General features: G+C 43.1%; 1 long non-coding RNA gene across 1 annotated transcript in view; it reads right to left on the bottom strand.

Annotated features, from left to right (window-relative positions):
* LOC147028070 (uncharacterized) overlaps positions 1-21528 on the bottom strand; it is a 30999-nt gene that overhangs the window by 8540 nt on the left and 931 nt on the right. The window contains exons 3-4 of the long non-coding RNA XR_015056910.1: positions 21034-21119; positions 1345-1466 (exon numbers count right to left, since the gene is read on the bottom strand). This is a non-coding gene — a long non-coding RNA (uncharacterized LOC147028070). The remainder of the gene's footprint in view (positions 1-1344; positions 1467-21033; positions 21120-21528) is intronic.

Genomic DNA, 21528 nt, shown 5'->3' with positions numbered 1-21528 from the left:
GGTCATGGCTGCTTCATCGCCAGCTACGTCTGTGCCTGCACAAGAGATAAGGCCTCACCTGTTTTTCGTTCCCCTCCCCATCCGAGTTTGAATCTGGTGTGAGGCACCTTAGATTTTGTTATTACCTCCGCCACCAAAGGTAGACGGAAGTAATGTTTTCATGCTTGTCTGTCTACCTCTGAACAGGATATCCCAAAAAGTTGTGGATGGATTCAGCCAAAACGTGGTGGATGAGTTGGTTACGTGACAAGAATAAGCCGGTTAAATTTCAGTTCAGGTCCGAATCCAGATCCAGCCTATCAGTGTGACACAAAACGTAAACGAATCAACCTGGCGGAGGTATGCGCTCTATCAAGTGGCCGTTCCAGTTTCTCTTGTCAATAATTATTTATTGTGAATCCGTGTTCCCCCCACACCCACCCCCACAATCGTAACCCACCGTCGTGTTATACTTTGGCCTGATACCTTTGGTGGTGAATGAACCCCATTAAAATCAGAACTAAGGATCTTGTGCATTTCTTTCGGTTCCCACGTGCTCACCAAACCACAATTAATTAAACACAGTGCAAGGGAATAAAAAGCCAGTTCGGTCAATTTGTCCAGTAGTTGGTGTGAATATACTGCTGGATATGACAACACCAATTGTCATATTATGCAGATTTTACTGTATTTTGTAATATGAGGGAAATATTCAAAATTTTCTACAAATGAGAAACTCACAATATTCCAAGACATGCCTATGTATTTTAATTCTTCAATGTCCAAGTTCGGGTGACCCTTCTGATAAACTATTTTCTCTCCAGTGCGGATTTAATTCAAAAACAAACAACAACAACAACCATGCTATGTCATTCTGAGCGAGTCACTCACAGCAGACGCTTTTTTCGCACTTCGTCACCCGGTGCGAGTCATTCGTGCTCCCTCACCCGGTGCGAGTCGTTCATGCTCCATCACCGGTGTGAGTCATTCGTGCTCTGTCACCCGGTGCGAGATGTTCGTACTCCATCACCCATTGTGAGTCGTTCATGCTGCGTCACCCGGTGCGAGTCATTCGTGCTCCCTCACCCGGTGCGATTCGTTCATGCTCCATCACCCGGTGCGAGTCATTCGTGCCCCATCACCCGGTGTGAGTCATTCGTGCTCCATCACCCAGTGTGAGTCGTTCGTGCTCCCTCACCCGGTGTGAGTCATTCGTGCAACGTCACCCGGTGTGAGTCGTTTGTGCAACGTCACCCGGTGTGAGTCGTTCGTGCCCCATCACCCGGTGCGAGTCATTCATGCCCCATCACCGGTGTGAGTCATTCGTGTTCCATCACCCAGTGTGAGTCATTCGTGCTCCCTCACCTCATGCGAGTCATTTGTGCTCCCTCACCCGGTGTGAGTCGTCATCCTCCGTCACCCGGGGTGAGTCATTCGTGCTGCATCACCCGGTGCAAGTCGTTCATTCACAGCGGCCGAAACTATGGCTGCAAAGCATTAACAAGTGGTATTGGAAATAATGATCAAATGAAGAAGTCAACAAAGTCTCATTCATTGGAGGTGAAATTCAAAGTTTTAGATCGGTTTAATAGAGGTGAGCACAGCATTGATATTCAAAGATAGATGGGACATCTTGATTCTATTGTGAGAACCATTCGTGACAATCATGATAAGATCCGGTAGAGCGTTCAGACAATAACTAATCTCAGTGTTACCAGAACTGCAAGATCTCTGCTTGATGCCAGTGAGAAAATGGCGAAGATGCTGACCATGTGGATAGAGCATCAGAACCAACAGAACATGCCCTTGTTTCGAATGGTCATTCAAGAGAAGGTGAGGAGCTTGTATGGTGATCTAACCGAAGATACCAATGATCCAGTAACATTTTCTGCCAGTCATGGGTGGTTCGAGCGCTTCAAGAGTTGCCATGCATTCCACAATCTCAAATTAACTGAGGAAGCTGCTGCTGCAGATCATGTTGCTGCATAATTTCCAGCTGTCTTCAAATCAGTAATTGTGGATGGAGGCCACACACCAAGCCAGGTGTTTAGCCTCCATGAAACTGGACTTTATTGGAAACATGTCGAGCTGCACTTTCATTGCCATCATCTTCATCTCCATCAACTCTGGCCTGAGGCAGTGATTGAGTTCAGAGGTTTCACGCATGGTGGCTGAAGTTGGCGAAGCAAGGCAACATGTTGTGGTCATGGGCCTGCAAGTGGGATTTGAGGAGGTCGATGAAGATGATGTTGAAGATTTGCTTCTCTCACACAGGGAGGAGCTGGTCAATTAAGATCTTATGGTTCTGGAGTAGGAGCACATCAGAGTTTAACCAGAATCAAGTCCTGAGGAGGTTGTGCCTGTTAAAACCCTCATGCCGAAGGTCATAGCTGAAGGTTTCAAATTGGTCAATGAAGCCATGGCCATCTTTGATGAACATGATGCTGACTGCATGAGAAGTTCCAAAGTGTGGATGAAGATGGAGAATCAAGGAGGTCAACGAACAGAACTTGAAGGCAGGCACTCAAGTCTCCATTATGAAGTTCTTCAAAAAAAAAAAAAAATCCCAAGCGAATCAGCCTCCATTTCATCTTCTGAGACTTTAACCTCAATGGGACAGCCCAGCACACCTGAATAAGCCTGCCATAAGCAATATGTACTGTATCCAACCACAATCATGGTAACACTTCTAAAAAAGTAATTAATTTTAATGTTTTTATTTGTTTGATGTTTTACTTATGCATTGTTTACTGCTTTTTGAAGATTTTATGTCAGTTTACAACATTAAAAGGATGAAATCTTTCCCATTTGGAACATAACCCACATTTTTACATGTTAAATATTGCCTCTCGAACACATTTTCAGATAACACGGCGTTCCGCGGGAATGCATCCACAGCATTATATGAGGTCTGCTGTATCTGTAATTATTCGGAAACAACTATTTTATGACCGATTTGATACAGATCGCATATATCAACATGAAAAATCAAAAAGTATCAAGTGGCATGTCTTGTACTATTGTGAGTATCTTCGTCAAACTTCTTGAATGCCCCACTGTAATTGTTATTTCATTCAGTGCATCTCACTTTCATGCCTCAAAGGCACAAACAAGAAACACTTTTTCATCAAAATAAAAATTGCTTCTTTTATGTTTTTATTGTGGATGCACTGCTCCGTGTATCATGGATCTTAGAGCTCAGGGAGCGTGTGCTGCTGGGCTATAATAAAAGATTTGTCTTCCTGGAATAATGTTTATTCATTCTATTTCAGTAAAATCCATATCAAAAGCACATTAATTTTTTATCAAATAACATCACATTAAAAAGATTCCCATGCACTATTTGCTCAAAGTCTGTCGAGATATGCTTGCTGGGGCCCTGTGGCATGATGCATATTCCATAATGCTCATGTTTTCTGCATGATTTTAACAAGCTATTTACTGTACTGTACTGTGTTTCCGATACCTTGTCATTCATTTAATACAATATATAGTTTACAGTATAAGACTAGACGTGTGTGTGTGTGTGTGTGTGTGTGTGTGTGTGTGTGTGTGTGTGTGTGTGTGTGTGTGTGTGTGTGTGTGTGTGTATATATATATGTATGTATATATATCTATATATATATATATATATATATATATATATATATATGTTCGTGTCCAGCCCGGTTAACACCAGCCTGGAGCGACAGCTGAATGGTTTTAACTCAGAGGCAAACAGCCGAGATTCTTGACGATTATGGCGCACACGGGAAGAAGCACGTGGGTTAATCCCCTCCCCTACGCCCAAAGCCTCCTCCCCTCCCTCTTTATAAACAGTATGGACCTCAAATATCCAGGGCCTTCGCTCAAACCTGACATCTTTTCATACAGGTTGCCACTGACAAACCAGACATAATCTGCCTAACAAACTTTCCTCCATCAAGACGACTCTGACTCCCTAGTATCTCTTCCAGTATGACAGACCTGAGCCTCGTCCTGGTGGAGGAGTTGCTCTCTTCATCAAAGACTCGAGTTTTCACTCTCCATGCACTGCCCTCATTCCCCCATACCCCCAGGAATACCGCTGGCTCGACTATCCGAAAACATGGACCAACTTCTATCCTCTCAACCGAACTCTCTCTTCCTCGTATGTGGTGACGTCGACTGTCATCATGCCAGTTGGCTGGGTGTCGGTACTTCTCTCACCTGCCATGGCACTTCAGCAAAAGACTTCTGCGACTCATTGGAACTGACTCAATTGGTCAACTTCCCAACTGGGATCTCAACCAATGGTACTCCATCTCTTCTGGATCTGATTTTGGCAAATTTCACTGAAAATATCTGCTGTTCTTCCTTTGCTTCAATCGGTTCTTCTGACCACATGCTTGTCAAAGTGGACATCTCTCTGGCATTTATTAGAGAACCACCTCAGCACTGTTGAGTCTGGCATTTCACTCAGGCTGACTGGCAGGGTCTCCAAGCAGCCATCAAACTTCTAAACTGGTCTCCCATCGCTACTTTCTCCAACATCAACTCATCCTGGGAATTCTTTCAAAGAAACTTGCTCTCTCTCACGCACAGATTTATCCCCTCTCGTCTTCAGTTGTCCTACCCATCCTACCGCCTTTGGTTTACTGAAGCTTGTGGCGAGGCAGTTGATCTAAAACAACTTGAGCTCCGGTTCCGGTTTTGGAGCAGCGAGAGGTCTCCTTCGGGGCTCCCTGCTGACGTTCTCAAAGCTACGTTTCCGGTTGTTATTTGTCCCGTTTTAACTGTTTAATTTTCTCACCTACATGTTACTGTGTGTTGCTAGTTCGGTTTTGTTTCAAAAATCGTGCTATTTTGTGAGTATTTTTGTCGACTTTCTTACCTGGTGCTTGAGGCCTAGGCCTAGGCTTGAGGCCTACTGGTTCCACTTGGTGTTCGATCGTTTTTTTTTTTTTTTGTTTATTTTTTTCTCCCCATTACCTTCAATTTCTATCCTCCCCATTACCTTCAATTTTGATCCTCCCCACTTTCCAAACATCCCCCATTCTCCCAACTAATCTCTTTCTTATCTCAAAAAAAAAAAAATACCCTACAACAACAACAACACGCTCACCTTCTCCCGATTCTGCTTCTTCTTCTTCCTCTTAACTTCCACCTCATCTTCTTCCTCGATTTTTTTTTTTTTTTTTTTTTTTTTACACTTCCATGACCTAATCTGTTGAACTCTCTCATACATTATTTTTAACAACAAAAACGATCTTATAATGCTTCATCTTCCTCTCTCACACATGTGGTACTCTACTGCTTCACAATGCACTACTCTTCTGCTATTTTAACAGACTGCTCTCATTTCGACCTCTCCTTCATTCCTTGCCTAAAAAATCCAACTATCAGCGGTTCTTCTCTCCATTCTCTGAATTCGCCTTCATTGCATCCATCAAGAATTGTGTTAAATCGTATCTCTGACCTAAAACTTTTAAAAACCACAGTTTGCCATGGATGTTCGCTTTCCATCAACCATTCTTTTTTTCCAACTTCAGTGCCAACTCACCCCCCTCACCCCTCACTCTCACTCTCAAAGCAACCATCCCACTCTTCTCCCTCCAAGCCTCCCTCTCACCTCTCTCAAAAATTCCCCCCTCACCTTTCTCCCACCTTTCATCCCCTCACTCTTCCTTCTCTAAGTTGCCCCCCCTCTCATCCACCAACCTGCCTCCCTCCACTGCCCTCTCACCTCCATCTCTTCACTCCACCTCCTCAAATCCTCAACTGCCTTCTTCCTTGTCTCTTGTCCCCCCTCTCCCCCAGCACCACAGAGCCTTTTCTCCTCCTCATTCAGCCCCCTCCCCTCGCTATTCTGCAATACCCCACACTCCTTCAGCAACCCTCCTTACCTGCCCCCCTCGTCCCTTGTCCTACCCTCCCCCTCCCCCTCCACCTCCTGCACCCAAAGCCTCCTCCCCTTCCTCTTCATTAAAAGTGTGGTCCTCAAATATCCGGGGCCTTCGCTCAAACCTTTCAGATCTTTCCATACAGGTTGCCACTGACAAACCAGACATTATCTGCCTAACAGAAACTTTCCTCTCCCAAGACGTGTCTGACTCCCAAGTATCTCTCCCTGGTTACTCCCTCTTACGGTATGACAGACCTGAGCCTCGTCCTGGTGGAGGTGTTGCTCTCTTCATCAAAGACTCTATTCCTCACAATAATTTCCCTGACAATATCTGCTGCTCTTCCTTCGCTCCAATTGGTTCTTCTGACCACGTCCTTGTCAAAGTGGACATCTCTCTGGCTGTTATCAGAGAACCACCTCACCGCCGTCGAGTCTGGCATTTCACTCAAGCCGACTGGCAGGGTCTCCGAGCAGCCATCAAACTTACAGACTGGTCTCCTATCACTACTTTCTCAAACATCAAGTCATCCTGGGAATTCTTTCAAAGAAACTTGCTCTCCCTCATGCACAGATTTATCCCCTCTCGTGTTCAGTTGTCTTACCCTTCCTCCCGCCCTTGGTTTACTGAAGCATGTGGTGAGGCAGTTGTCCTGAAACAACTTGCCTTTGCCTCATGGAAAGCAAACCCAACTGAGGGCAATCTCAGTTCTTTCCACAAAGCTCGGAACAAGTGTGTATCTACCCTCAGGAGAGCCAGAAAACAACATCTTTCTCATCTCAAGTCTGAACTCTCAAACCTCTCTCCCTCCTCAAAATCCTGGTGGCGTTTAATCAAATCTGTTTCTGGTGTATGTTCCCCCTCCATCCCCTCCCTTACCTCAAATGGCCGCACTGCTGATTCCACACGTGATAAAGCTGAATGTCTAAACTCGGTGTTTGCAGCTAAATCTTGTGTCCTAAACCCATCACTATCTCTACCCACTTTACCCAGTCGCACCCAACTGTCCCTGGACTCTGTATCCTTTTCTCCTGACAAGGTGGAGAGCTTGCTTTCAAACCTCGAGTCAGATTCTGCAACCGGTCCAGACGGCATCAGCCCACGTGTCCTCAAAGCCTGCTCTTCTGCTCTTGCTCACCCTCTCTCTGTTCTATTCACCCTCTCATTTGCCCAAGGTCATCTGCCATCTGCTTAGAAATCTGCTAACATCACTGCCCTGCATAAAAAAGGTGCAAAAACAGATCCCTGTAACTACAGACCAATCAGCCTTCTCCCAATCATCAGCAAGGTGATGGAATCCATCATCACTTCAGACATGAAATCCTTCCTCTTCTCCAATGGCTTGATTTCCAATCATCAATTTGGTTTCAGACCAGGTCACTCTACCCTGGATATGCTGCTTCTGCTCTCCCAACAATGGATGGAAGCCCTCAATGCCAGACAGGAAATCCGAGCCGTATCCCTGGACATATCACGTGCTTTTGACACAATCTGGCACCCTGCCCTACTCACCAAACTCTCTTCCCATGGTATTCAAGGCCATCTCCACTCATGGCTCGCAGACTTCCTCTCCTGTCGCAGTCAACATGTGGCCCTAAATGGAGTTCTTTCATCCCCTCTTCCTGTGCAGGCTGGAGTTCCTCAAGGTAGCGTTCTGGGCCCTGTTCTTTTTCTGGTTTTCATCAATGATCTCTCGGACTCTCTGGAAAATCCTCTATTTCTCTTTGCCGACGACTCCACCCTCTGCCGTACCATCTGTCATCCCTCAGACCGGCAAGCAGCAGCTTCTTCGCTCACTGCAGATCTGGATAAAATCACAAACTGGTCCAACACGTGGAACATGTCTTTCAATCCAGACAAATCTCACACTCTCACTATGTCTCTTCGAAAGGACCGTTTACAAAACCCCCCCATCCACTTTCTCAACAATCCTCTGGAAGAAGTCTTTTCTTTCAAGCTTCTAGGTCTCACTATCTGCCATGACCTTTCCTGGGAAAGTCACATTTCCAACCTCGCCTCAAAAGCCAGTCGCCGACTGGGAATCCTCCGTCGTGCTAAGTCCTTCCTCGGCCCTCTTGAGCTCCTGACCACTTACAAAGCTTTTGTCCGTAGCCTGATGGAGTACTGCTCTCCCCTCTGGGCTGGTGCTCCTGCCTCCCACCTTTCTCTGTCGAAACCAGGGCATTTAAGATCATCAGCATCTCCCGCAATGAAGCTGAGTCTTTGGGCCTCTCACTCAATCACCGCAGGTTGGTCGGTGGTCTTTCTGTCTTCTACCGACTCCTCTCCAGCCTTGCCCCCCCTGCTCTCTCTGCGATTTGTCCCCACCACATTTCCACAGGGCGCTCAAGGTCCGCCAACAACCCCCTTCTGGTAAAACTACCAAAATCACGAATCGCTGCTCATCTTCACTCTTTCATTCCTCTTTTTCCCGCCTTTGGAATAAACTTCCTCACTCTATTCTTTCCCATTCTTCCCTCCAGGCTTTCAAAACAGCTGTTCAACACCACCTCTTATCTTCCCCCATCCAAATCCTCGATCTTTTCTACCCCCGATAATCCACCCAAGCCCACTTCCTTCATTTCTCCTGCTTTCCTTCGTGAAAGTCCCTGAAATGTCCATCTTCTCTTCGCCATGTTCCCCGTCCCATCCCCATCCCTCTCCCTTCCACAGTTCACCTAATGTGTCTGTTCCCCACTGTTTTGTCCCTTCCACTCCCGCCCCTCTTGTCTCATGCATCCTTGCTGTGAGTTGTGTGTTAGGTCTCGTACGAGCCTCGACCAAGGTATAGAAAAAAAAATAAAAAAATAAAAACTTGCCTTTGCCTCATGGAAAGCAAACCCAACTGAGGGTAATCTCAGTTCCTTCCGTAAAGCTCGGAACAAGTGTGTATCTACACTCAGGAGAGCCAGAAAACAACATCTTTCTCAGCTCAAGTCTAAACTTTCAAACCTCTCTCCCTCCTCCAAATCCTGGTGGCGTCTAATCAAATCTGTTTCTGGTGTATGTTCCTCCTCCATCCCCTCCCTTATGTCAAATGGCTACATACATACATATATATATATATATATATATATATATATATATATATATATATATATATATATATATATATATACATACATATATACATACATATATATATATATATACATATACATACATATACATATATATATATATACATATATATACATATATATATATACATACATATACATATATGTATATATATATATGTGTATATGTATGTATATATATATATATGTATATGTATGTATATATATATATGTATATATATGTATATATATATATATGTATATATATGTATGTATGTATATATATATATATATGTATATATATGTATATATATATATATATGTATATATATATATATGTATATATATATGTATATATATATATATGTATATATATATTACTGGTGAGCTGTGACGCCAAAATCTCAAAAGAAAAATGTTTTGAGAAATTTAATGAAAACTCACCCACTTTACAACATGTGGAGGGACCTGAAAAAGCTGCACAGAAAATTTGGTGGGGCTGGCCCCAAAACTGTGGGAGTTGTACTGTGTGAATTCAATGTACCCTAAATTATGATAATGAAGCCGATATTACTGAATGAGCGATTGTTTCCCCATGCGCTAAATGGCTGAATCGCAAATGCCAAACCATGAATGAGTTTACATGCAGAGAGGGAGGAGCTTCCTTCAGGTGGAAACTCAAAATCACAATTGATTTGAGAAATTTATTAAACCTTCCACTCACCTTAGGACATGGCCCGCTGGGACCCAAAAATGTCCCACAGAAGTTTGGCGGGGCTATCCCTTAAATTGAGGCAGTAGTTCATGGGCGGACAGATAGACTTCTGCTTTATTATATAGATTTGCAGTGCCAAGTTATTGCATGGTGCTGCTGAGCTCACAATATACATGGTGCCAATATGTAGTCGATTGAATCCTGCTTTCTAAGTGGAAAGGTGCCCTCAAATACCACCTCTAATGCCTGAATTCTGTGAAGACCAAATTTCTCGGTAAAATCAATACTATTATCCATCTAATTATGGCAAACAGCCTGCTACTCTTTTGTTAGACAAGTCTCCATAGCTTCTCGCTCTTCTCGTGACTCTTGGCCATTTTTAAACTCCTTGCCTTTACAGACTGCATTCATGCTGAAAGATCACATTTTTTCTTCCAGTAACATCCTTCTTCTTTTAAGCCTCCAAAATCCAACTTCACTATATTGTTCCTTTTTTTTTCTCTTGCCGGTGTCTGTGAAATCTCATTCTTCTTTCCAATGCTTCAAGGTGGTGGCCTACCACCATCTATTATCATCTTCCATCCCCAATGTGTTCTTTTCTATTTCTGCTAATAACTCTCCTTATTCCTTTTCCACTTATGTCCTGTGGAGATATCAAGAGAGAAGTCAAGTACAACATGTGGAGATGTCAAGTACAAGATGAGTTGGGGAAATGTACAATTATGTCCTTCAGTTGTGGTTGCCATGCACATGTGTGTTGTTAATATACTGCCCTCTTGTGGTAAATAATACTAACTTTCTTATCCTCATCATGCCTTTTGACACACAAGGCCACTGGTTTCTGCAGCAAAATACCTTTTTATAGGGATGGTTACTGGCTTAGTACGAAACTCTGGAGGTCGTGTGTTTGGCAATGGGCTTGCAACGTGTTCTTGTAAAAAAAAAAAAAAAAACGAACTAACGAGTCCTTCATTATAACATTGAACAATGAAAAACATGCTTCAACTTGCAAAAACTGACAACTCCATGCAACAATGAAACAAAAGCAACATGCTTAAATAACTTGCTACATTGTGATAGCAAATTTAGTTGTACCATCAGGTGTCAAAGGTTAGAAGAAAAAAAAATGTAAAAAAAATAAATAAAAGTTCCAGTCAAATTTCCAATAAACATTACTGAATTTTCACCATGATGAACACATGGCATTACATTTGAATTTTATGGATAAAGTCAATCACAGATCTATTCTGTTTGAAAACTGGGTATAATTAATTAATTATAACCTAAGCAGTTGCTTGAGTGTCAAGAGCGGTTGTTGAATGGGCTCTCAGAAAGCAGCTCGTGCCTGAATAAATGGTAAAAGTAGTCATGAGAATGTATAAAAAATAAAATAGGGGCAATACCCTTGGGTGCTCACCTTGTAACGGCTCAATAAGAAAACCAGGAACCACTTGGAGGTGTGGATGACCCACAAAATATGTAATGGAGAAGAAAGCAAATATCTATGATGTTTTTTTTATGCCATGAACAAACTTTGGTACATCACGGGTGATGAAGGTTGTGGTCAAGTTTCATCGAAATCTTGTGTGTAGTTTCTGAGAAGAGAGCAAATACATATTTTGGAGGGCAACATATTTGGGGGGTAAGTGAGGTTGATGCAAATGTTGATGGGGCTGAACTCGGTGCTGTTGTGTATAGCCTTAAAGGAACAGAAAGGGTCGATGTAGCTGGAGTTTGTTCTGCTATATCAGGAGGATGAGTTGTGTCAGACTCTTTATCCATGTAGGAGGCCTTGAGTTTGTCTAAAGTCTAAACTGACCATTTCAGACTTCCCATTAAAATCAAGAATGAAGTACTTGTCCTTCCTGGTAACAACTCGGAAAGGGCCTTGGTAGGGAGGTTGCAGAGAAGCCCTAACAGTATTGTCACACACAAAAACATGGGTACAAGACAAAAGATTTTTGTGCAAATGTGTGGAACTCTACTGATCTCTGGGAGGGATGTGATGTAACGCACTCGTGCGAAAACAGCATTCCTTTCCTGTAGTAATTCTCTGCAGACTACTGTAGTAGGACCTGTTCCAAGTTATAGTATATGAGAGTACAACTCTCATGAACTATCATTCTAACTGTAGCATTTTTGCCTGGGATACAAGTTGGCCTTCGCAATCTGTCCACATAATTGTTCAGGAGCAAATCGGTCTGAATGTTAGTCGGAGCAACAAATTGCCCAGGAAGGTGAAGTGTTGATCCAAAAACGAACTCGGTTTCTCAGATCATCCTTCATCGTGGCATAAATGCCCAAAAGCACTCATGGTAGGTTATTCCATCCAGTTATGTGGGTTTGCTTGTGCTCTCAGTGAGGACTTAAGCTGTCGATGGAACTGTTTGACAAGTCCGTTTGCAGTGGGGTGGTAAGAAGTAGTTCTGGTGCCTTTACTTCCAAGTAACTCAGTCAATGTTTTGAAGAGTGTGCACCAAAACTCTCATCCTATGTCAGTGGTGATAATAAATGGGCCACAAAACACTGCAACCCATTTGTAGATGAAAGCTTTGGCTATGGTCTCCACCATTTTGCGAAAGCTTCCAGCCCCTGAGTAAAATGGTCATTGCATGTGAGTCAATATGTGTTACCGCCAGATAGTGGAAGAAGACCAAATAAATAAATGTTCACGTGATCAAAACAGGCATCATTTCGTTTTCAGCTTGAGTTGTCATTGCTTCATGAATGTAAGCTTCAAATCTGTCTATTTGCGAACAGGATGCAAGCAGTGGAACAGCATTACAACGTTGTCAATGAATTCGGACAAAATTTGCTGGAGAGGTTGGGAATGTGGCAAAGATGAACTGATGAGATTTTGGGGAAGATCTGGATCTGGATACTAGAATTTTAACCAGAGTTGGTGTCAAAGCCACCCAATGCTCGCCTGTTTATACATTTATCGTTTTTAAAAGACTAGTCTAATAATATTTTTTTATAAAGCAATGCAGTGAAGTCTGATCCAAATAATTTTAATGCAATATATTTATTTGTATATTGTAATCAGTAAAAAAAAAAACAAGCCTGGTGTTGGCGCAGTGGTTAGGGCAGCGGCTTGGGATCCAAAAGGTCCTGAGTTCAAGCCCCGTTGGGCCACTGAATTCATACACCAGGGGGTTGACTCAGCCTGTCATCCTTCCGAGGTCGGCGAAATGAGTACCAGTGTACTGGGCCGGAGTATACCCCGGTTAAAATAGGTGTACCATATCCCTGTGTCGTAAGAGGCGACCAGGGTTGCGTCAGGAAGGGCATCCGGCGTAAAACATGTGCCAAATCACTATGCGGATCATACGGATGATCTGCTGTGGCGACCCCGAAAGGGAGCAGCCGAAAGAAGAAGAAGATTGTAATCAGTAAAAAAATAGTGGTAGATAAAAACATTAGAAAGGAAATAACTTGCACCAAAAACTTTAACATTTTCACGCTCACGCCGGGGGTATCGCTATAGCTCTCTGTTCTTCGAACAGGCGAGCTGAAAAGTGATTTTTCACCATTGTGAGATAGGTTACCAGAGAGTTGGTGTCAAACCCACCCAATGCTCGCCTGTTTATACATTTATCGTTTTTAAAAGACGAGTCTAATAATATTTTTTATAAAGCATTGCAGTGAATTCTGATCCAAATAATTTTAAAGCAATATATGTATTTGTATATTGTAATCAGTAAACTAGTCCAATAATATTTTTTCTAAAGCATTGCAGTGAAGTCTGATCCAAATAATTTTAAAGCAATATATGTATTTGTATATTGTAATCAGTAAAAAATAGTGTGGTAGATAAAAACATTAGAAAGGAAATAACTTGCACCAAAAACTTTAACATTTTCATGCTCACGCTGATGCTCACGTTGACGCCGGGGGTATCGCTATAGCTCTCTGTTCTTCGAGCAGGCGAGCTAAAAAATGACACATAGCATAATATCTACAAAAGTTATGGACAGATTTGGCCGAAACTTGGTGGACAGGATGGAAGTGTGACAAGGAAGAATCGATTCGATGTTGGTGAAGATCCCTCAGAATAGGTATTTGCTCTATTCTCAGAAACTACACACACAATTTTGATGAAACTTGACCACAACCTTCATCACCCATGACGTACCAAAGTTTGTTCGTGGCATTAACAAATATAGAAAATAGGGGCAATAACCCTGGATGCTCACCTGGTAGAATAATGATAAGTGAATAAAAAAAATTTATGCTAAATAAAAAAAGCAATGCAGGGATGACAAACTACAGTGTGAAAAATGTTTTAAACAAGATAGGGATGATGTTGGTTTTGAGAGTAGCTAACAGTATTGCCATCACGTAACAATCCCTACATCACTGCCTCCAGACAGTCACTCCCTCCTCCAGACACTGCCTCCAGATATGTGGCTAAAAGTATTATAAGCTCCCATGTTTAATTTCAGCATAAATATAAGAAGCTGCTTTACAATTTCAGGGAGTTCTTGCAACTTCAGTTGTCTTTCCTACTTGTTTATAAAAATTAATTTAGACTAACCAATCACAAATGCAGATAATTATAGAATACTGTTATTAGAGATGTTCATGCAATTTGTAAGAAGTTGATGTTTATATACTGGTATTAACATTGTAGTCGAGCTGCGAATTTGTAGAGTCTCAGTATGAGGCTACACTACAAGAGTAATCAAGTACTGTTGCAACCAGTAGAGTGTTTGTAGAAGCTTGAAGCAATAATTGGTGAAGTGCAAAGGAGGCAGTGATGTAGGGATTGTTATGTGATGACAATACTGTTAGCTATTCTCTAAACCAACATCATCCCTACCTTTTTTAGACTCTAGCTTGTCATCCCGACATGCTTTTTTTATTTATCACAAGTCTGGAGATGGCGATGGCTCACGAGGGGACGCCATGGGCAAACTGGCGGGAATCGCGAAAAACGTAAATGATGAAAGTTGTAGTACACGAAGAGCACTACTTGCATATCAACTTTCATTCGAAACAGTTGAAAAACCCTAGGAGCTCGATGCCCAATTTATTGATTTTTTTTTGACAATTTGTAAGTTTGTGACCTTGACCATGGGACGAAAATGAAAAATCGAGCTCCGTGGGGCAATGCAGGTGCCATTGGGCTAACCAAATACCGAAACCCCTGCCAGATTCGACAAATCTGGATGTAACTTGAAACCGGCTACCCCCTAAAAACACATGTTTTTTGGGCGTGGCTCCGCCCATAATGGGTGCAGCATGCCCATTCTCCGGAAAACACAACGAGATCATGATACAAACCTTGCACCCTAATTTTATCAAGATCGGATCAAAACCCACGGAGCTATGCTCGGGACAGACAGACAGACAGACAAGCCGGTAGGCGGCGATGGGTCGCCGAGCATGGAAACTATTAGATATAGAGCAAAATGGATGTCATATAGCAGATAGGGAATCACCTTAAGATTATGCATATCAAATCTCATCCAGTTCCATCTAGTGATAACTTCTCGGTGTCAATTTGAATGAAAAGTACCGAAAATGCGGTTTGAAATTGGAAATCCCCAAAGTTCGAGGGGGTGCTGTGGGTGAACAAAGTTCTAAATCGAAAATCCGGCTCGATCGTTTGTGCACAATGTATTCCAGACGATTAGTGTGAATTTTCATGACCATCCGAGCATAACCTTAGGAGTAGCATTTGGCACGAAGGCACCTCCAGCTCTTGCATATTATCGATTTTTGCACTAATTGACCTTTGACCCCTGACCTAAGTGAAATCGGTCAATATGTCCTGCGGCAAAGTTGTAGTACTCATTGAGTACCATAAACCTGCAAAGTTTCATTCGTATCGATGCACTTACCTGGTTGCTAGGGGGCCTTCAATTTTTGCCAATTTTCGCGCATACCCTAATTGTAGGGGGCGCTGCGGTAAAGTATTCCATATATCACAAAAACCGGAATATATTTGTTAGAGCATCACCTGTAGATCATTCGTGCAAAATTTCATAACCCTACGTGGGATAATGGCTTTCGGAATGGATTTCGCGTGAACGGTACCGATTTTGAAGGTTTTTCGGTTGTTGCTAGGGAACGAAAGCGTCCCTAGCAACCATCACAATTTCCAAAGCACTAGGTCATAAGATGTACCTACCATCCGAGTTTGGTCACCTATTTTGGCGACCCAACAGACAGACACACACCCATAACGAATATAGCGGTCACTTCCTTGTGAACCAATAAATTTTTTTATTCACTTGTTTCTGTAAATATTTTTACGATGTCGAATAACAGAATGGTATGGAACTCAGAAGATACCCAATCTTGGAGCAAATGTGCCAAGAGATCTTAGTCAGCAATGCCAAATAGTGCATGTCTTCCTGCATGTCTTTCATAACCATGACTTATCTTGCAGCTCTGTCTTATTGCTCGTTTCTCAAAGAACTAGATGGTATTCATAAAATACATACCCCGTGCAATCTTGAGAAGGACTCAGTGTGAGCCAACTCTATTTTTTAAAGGTTTTTTTGTTCTTTGATCCAGTCTGGTTGCCAGCTCACATGAGTGATGACATAATCTGTATGAAACCATACTGTATTTCACGTGGGAAGTTGATCAATTCGTTAACAATTTGTTAACGAGGATTTTCAAAAAATTTCACTTAGGTTAAATATGGCTGCCAGACCACGTGACACAGGTCAGGTCAGGTCAGGTCAGGTATGGGAGCATGTGCCAGAACAGCGCGTCGCTGCGTCCACTTTCCACCGGAACTCCAGAGGCCTCCGTCTGGCCATCCCCCAGGCAGATGCCAGGCCCATCCCCATCTCCTTGAGATGCCGGTCGACCTGCTGCAACCACGAGGCACATGGTCGGCCCATTGCCTCCTCCACTCACGAGACTCTCTCGCTGAGAGAATCTGGTGAGCAGGATCAGCATCAGGAAAACGAGCCACATGTCCATACAGCCGCAACTGACGCTCATGGACGATGCAGGTAACAAATTTCATCCGAGTCTCTCTCACCAACCGCTTGTTGGACACAAAATCCAACCAGCGATAGCCAAGGATTCTCCAAAGAGACCTGGTACCAAAGGAATTAAGTCTCAGATCCTTGGTCAGAGTCCAGGTCTCGCATCCATAGAGCAAGACTGGAAGCCTTTACCTGCAGAGAGATACAACTCGACACCAAGGAACTGAAGACTCGGACTTTCATCCTCCCGCACAGGTACCGGCAGCGCCACACCGCATGATCCAATGAATCCATGACTCCCCAGGCCCGACCCAGACGTCTATTGACCTCTGACTCACAGCCAGCAGAGACATGAATACCACTGCCAAGGAAAGTGAATCTTTCCACGACCTCAACATCCTCACCACAAAGAGACACAGACAGGACAGCAGCATCCAAGATGTCATTGAAAGCCTGGATCTTAGTTTTGACCCAAGAAACTCGTAATCCCAGCGGCTCCGACGCCTCATTCAGCACGTCGAGGGCCCCCAAAAGAATATCTAATGTCTCCACAAAGATGACTGCATCATCTGCGAAATCAAGGTCCGACATCTTGACATTCCCAAATGATGCACCTCAGCTTGATCTCTCCGACATCCTCCCGAGAATCCAGTCCATACAAGTGCTGAAAAGTGTGAGGGCCAGTACACACCCCTGACAAATTCCAGTAACAACTGGAAATAAGTCAGAGATGGTACCACCACATTTCACAGCACTCTCAGTACCAGAGTAGACTTCACACATCAGATTGATCAGTTTTGGTGGCACCCCACGAAGACCAAGAATCCTCCGGAGGGCATCCCGATTCACTGAATTGAATGCTTTACAGAGATCCATATAGGCTGCAAGCAACCCATGCCAAAACTCTCGTTGCGTTCGGTGAGGACCTGAAGAGCAAGGATACGGTCAATCGTTGACTTCTTTGGTGTAAAGCCTGACTGCTCTGGATGCTGGTGCTCAAGCAGATGGTGGCGAACCCTATCAAGAATTATCTGAGCAAAGACCTTGCCTGGCACTGAGAGCAGCGTCACCCCTCAGTAGTTGTTGCAGTCTTGGCAATCACCCTTCCCTTTCCAGAGAGGGACAACAAGCCCCCTCTTCCAATCAGTTGGGATGATGCCTGTGTTCCAGGTAGAGCACAAAACTGCATGCAATGACACGAGTGTAGCATTTCCACCAGCCTTGAGAAGTTCGGCATGGATGCCACAGATCCCTGGAGCTTTACCCCTTTTCAACCTGTTCACCGCAGCCCGTGTTTCCACAAGCGAAGGTGGACAACAGTTGATTGGAGGGTCAGCAACAGGGATTGTAACACCCTTGACGTCCAACTCGACAGCAGGTGGATCAGCCTGGTACATCCGCTCAAAGTAACCGGCCCAGCAGGCCTTTACTTCAGACTCCTCTGTCAAGAGCCTACCACTTTCTGCTCTAAATGCAGTGCTCCGAGGGATGGGCTTGGATGAACGCAATGCGCGAATTCCCCTGTAAGCGGGACGAGAATCATCTGTCCACAGGTGATGCTCTACCCCCCCCCCACAGATTCCTTGCACATCAGCCTCCTTGTCCACCCTTGGTGCACGTACAGTTTTACGCCTCAGCTCCCTGAACAGGTCAACTCTGCCATTCAGCCTGGCCCTGCAACTGGTCAATGGTATCCAGTGTCCCTTGAGAGACAAAATTCTTCTTTGCCTTGCGGTGAGTTCCAAGACATCCACCGGCAACATCAAGGGCGGTGGTCTTGAAGGCACTCCACAACTCTTCAGGATCCCCCAAAGCACCCAAACCCCCCAAATGTCCACTAAGCCTGTTCACAAACTCCTCAGCTACTCTCTAATCCTGGAGCTTGCCAACATCCAGCCTCCGCTGGGATGGTGCCATTCTCCCGGATTTAAGGTGCAGCTTTAGAGTTGCTGCAACAAGCCGGTGGTCACTATTGAAGAACTGAGCACTCCGGTAGACCCTGCCGTTCTGTATCATCCTCCAGCGACCATCAACGAGGACATGGTCAATCTCCTTTGCCACACCGCCAGCGTTGGAATACCAAGTCCAGCGATGAGCTTGTGGGCGCTGAAACCATGAACCAGCCACCCTAAGTTCATGACTTCTTGCAAAGTCAAGGAACTTAGTGCTATTCTGGTTCATAGTTCCTGACCCATGGGGACCAACACATGTCTCATAACCATCCCTAGGCTGGTTATGTCGATGTTTCAGTCGATCAGTTCCAGTCGATGCATTGAAATCCCCCAAAAATAGAAGTGTATCTCATCTGGGGCACTGATCAACCACAGACTCGAGCGTCTATTTCTATTTTCGTGACACATGATGGTCATTATTATGAAAATCCTGTTCAAATGTCATGTCGATCAGATGAAAATTGACAATTTCAGAAATTTGGCCTATGTTGTCCTCAAAAATAATGGGTGGCTGAATTCAGTGAGATGATATGAAAATCCTATTAAAATTTCAAGTCAATCGGATGAAAATTGACAATTTTATCAATTCCGGCCTCTGTTGATCTTTTGGCCTATGTTCACCCCAAAATTAATTGGTAGTTGAATTCAATGAGCAAATGTGCAAATCCTCTTCAAATTTCAAGTCAATCAGATGAAAATTGACAATTTAAAAAAATTGGCCTATGTTGACCTTTTGGCCTATGTTTACCTCAAAAGTAATTGGTGGTTGAATGGAGTGACTTGATATACATGCAAATCCTCTTCAAATTTCTTGTTAAATTGGATGAAAATTGAATGATTTTAGAAAACTGGTCTTTCTTGACCTTTGGCCTATGTTGACCTCAAAAGAGTGACCATTATATCACAGGCTCATATAACATGTGGTGAAGTTTCAATAACCTCCATTGAATGATTTTCGATGTGCTCTTAACAAAATGCAGACACGTAAGACGTACGACATGCGTACATGCGCTACTGATCGCTTAACCCTACTTTACGCTTCGCGAGCACAGGGTAAAAATGTCTTCATCCAGCCTCTTGGCAGACAATGACCTGCACTTAGAAATGTCCAAAACAAGTAGCGGTACATTCTAAGTATACAGCCTCCATTCCGAATAAATAAATAAATAACAAATCCTCCAGTGCGCGACATCGCTGGAGAGCCTTTGGTGCCCAACGATGCCGCCTTGCAGCACACGGAGTCGGAATTGGGAGGGAGCGGTGTACAAGAATTGATCGATTAATTACATAATTGAAATAAATAATAATCATAAAATAATAAATTTCTCAATCAATTGCCAAATCGCATACCTAAACCACCACTGTTTCATCCGAATCTGTAACTTTTTGAAAATTAAGTAATTAATCGTAAAATGAATAATTAATCGATAAATTGATAAATAAAAAAATCAAAACACCCTTTATAGGCGAATCACTTGGTCACTGTCATGCCCAAATATCAGCTTCCGAGCTCAAAATTATCTTTTTACTCAAAATTATCTCAAAATTACCTTCCTAGGTTATTTTATCAGGCCGCTGCCAGGTGAGCGCCCAGGGGTATTGCCCCTATTTTTTATGTAATTCAGTGATATTGGCGGATTTCCAAGCAGAATCAAGATGATCTAGCAGAAATTATAGGATGAAAAGGGCAGAGAGAGGATGTGTAAGAGCAGCAGAGCAGATTTTTAGGACATGTGAGCTGATGCTGTCCAGTCTAGTAGCAGAATCAGAGTTGAGGGTTGAAAGAACCTTCTCCACCTTCTCAGGTACATAAGCACAGAGTCCAGGAGCAGTTGGGTATGATAGGGAAGGATGTGTTCCGAGAATGAGGGATTGGGGAAACAAGATTTGGAAGCAAACGCAGAATTGAGGCATTCAGCCCTCTCACGAGCGGAGTCTGCTGTGGTGCCATTTGAAGAGAGGGAAGGCATAGAAGGGAAGCATGGACCAGAGACAGACTTAACAAGACACCACCAGGTTTTAGAGGAGGGACACAAGTTTGAAGGTACATTCTTTCGGTTGGACAGATGTTGTTTTCTGGCTTTTTTGAAAGTGCACACACTTGTTGCAGACTTTTTGGAATGCAATATGATTGTTGCCTTAGTTTCAGACATTACCATATTTCAAGCCATAAACAGAAAATTTTTGAAGGAAAAGTATAACTTCAACTTTTTCAAACAAAACAAGCAAGTTCAATATCTATTCTAAAAGGTATTTATTTTTATTTTTACATTAAAAGCTCCAGTCATGGACTGTATAGTCCTCATCAAGGCCAGTCCTTAAATGAAACAAAAACAACTGAAGAAACAGAGAAGGGAAGAGAAAGAAAAATAATCTTCGAGTTTTTGATGAACTTGAAAGCCTCCCTTTGATTTTTTTGGCAGGGTATAACTGTATAACTCTTAGAAGGACATGATAAACTAAAGAATTCCAGAACTTAATGGTGAAGGGAAAGAAGCAAACATCTGAACAGCCCACCTTTGTGTTGCCGAGTGTTTACTGGTCTATATAATGGCGGAGGTACACAAGCAGCCAGTTCTCGGGAGCAGAAACCGAAGTAATATCTATAGAAAAGGGAAAGAGAGCCAACATTACGGCATAATTCAAGCAGGTTGAGTTTTGAGGTCAGATTGGCAGAGTTGAAAAATTGGATTCCTTTGGACTCGACTCAATCAAGTAAATATGTCGAACTGGAAACTCCCCAGATGTGAGAGCAGTACTCAATACAAGGACAAATCTATCCTTTATATAATCAGAGCAACTGTTCAGACGAAAAGAATCTTTGACATTTGAACATGACTCCAGTTTCTTTGAGGCAGACTTAGCTATTTGTATAATGTGAGGTTTCCAAGATAGATTTGATGTTATCCATTAATACCAAGTATGTTTAGTGTATGGAGTAAAGTAATTGTTTTCCTCATTTTGTAAAGCCAACAGTAAATCGTGTTACTCAGTTACATTATTACACTGGTT

This window comes from Eptatretus burgeri, chromosome 4 (assembly GCF_056783735.1).
Source record: "Eptatretus burgeri isolate ZD-2024b chromosome 4, Ebu_testis_v1, whole genome shotgun sequence".
In the NCBI taxonomy this organism is placed as follows: Eukaryota; Metazoa; Chordata; class Myxini; order Myxiniformes; family Myxinidae; genus Eptatretus; species Eptatretus burgeri.
This window is presented reverse-complemented; position numbering and strand designations above follow the sequence as displayed.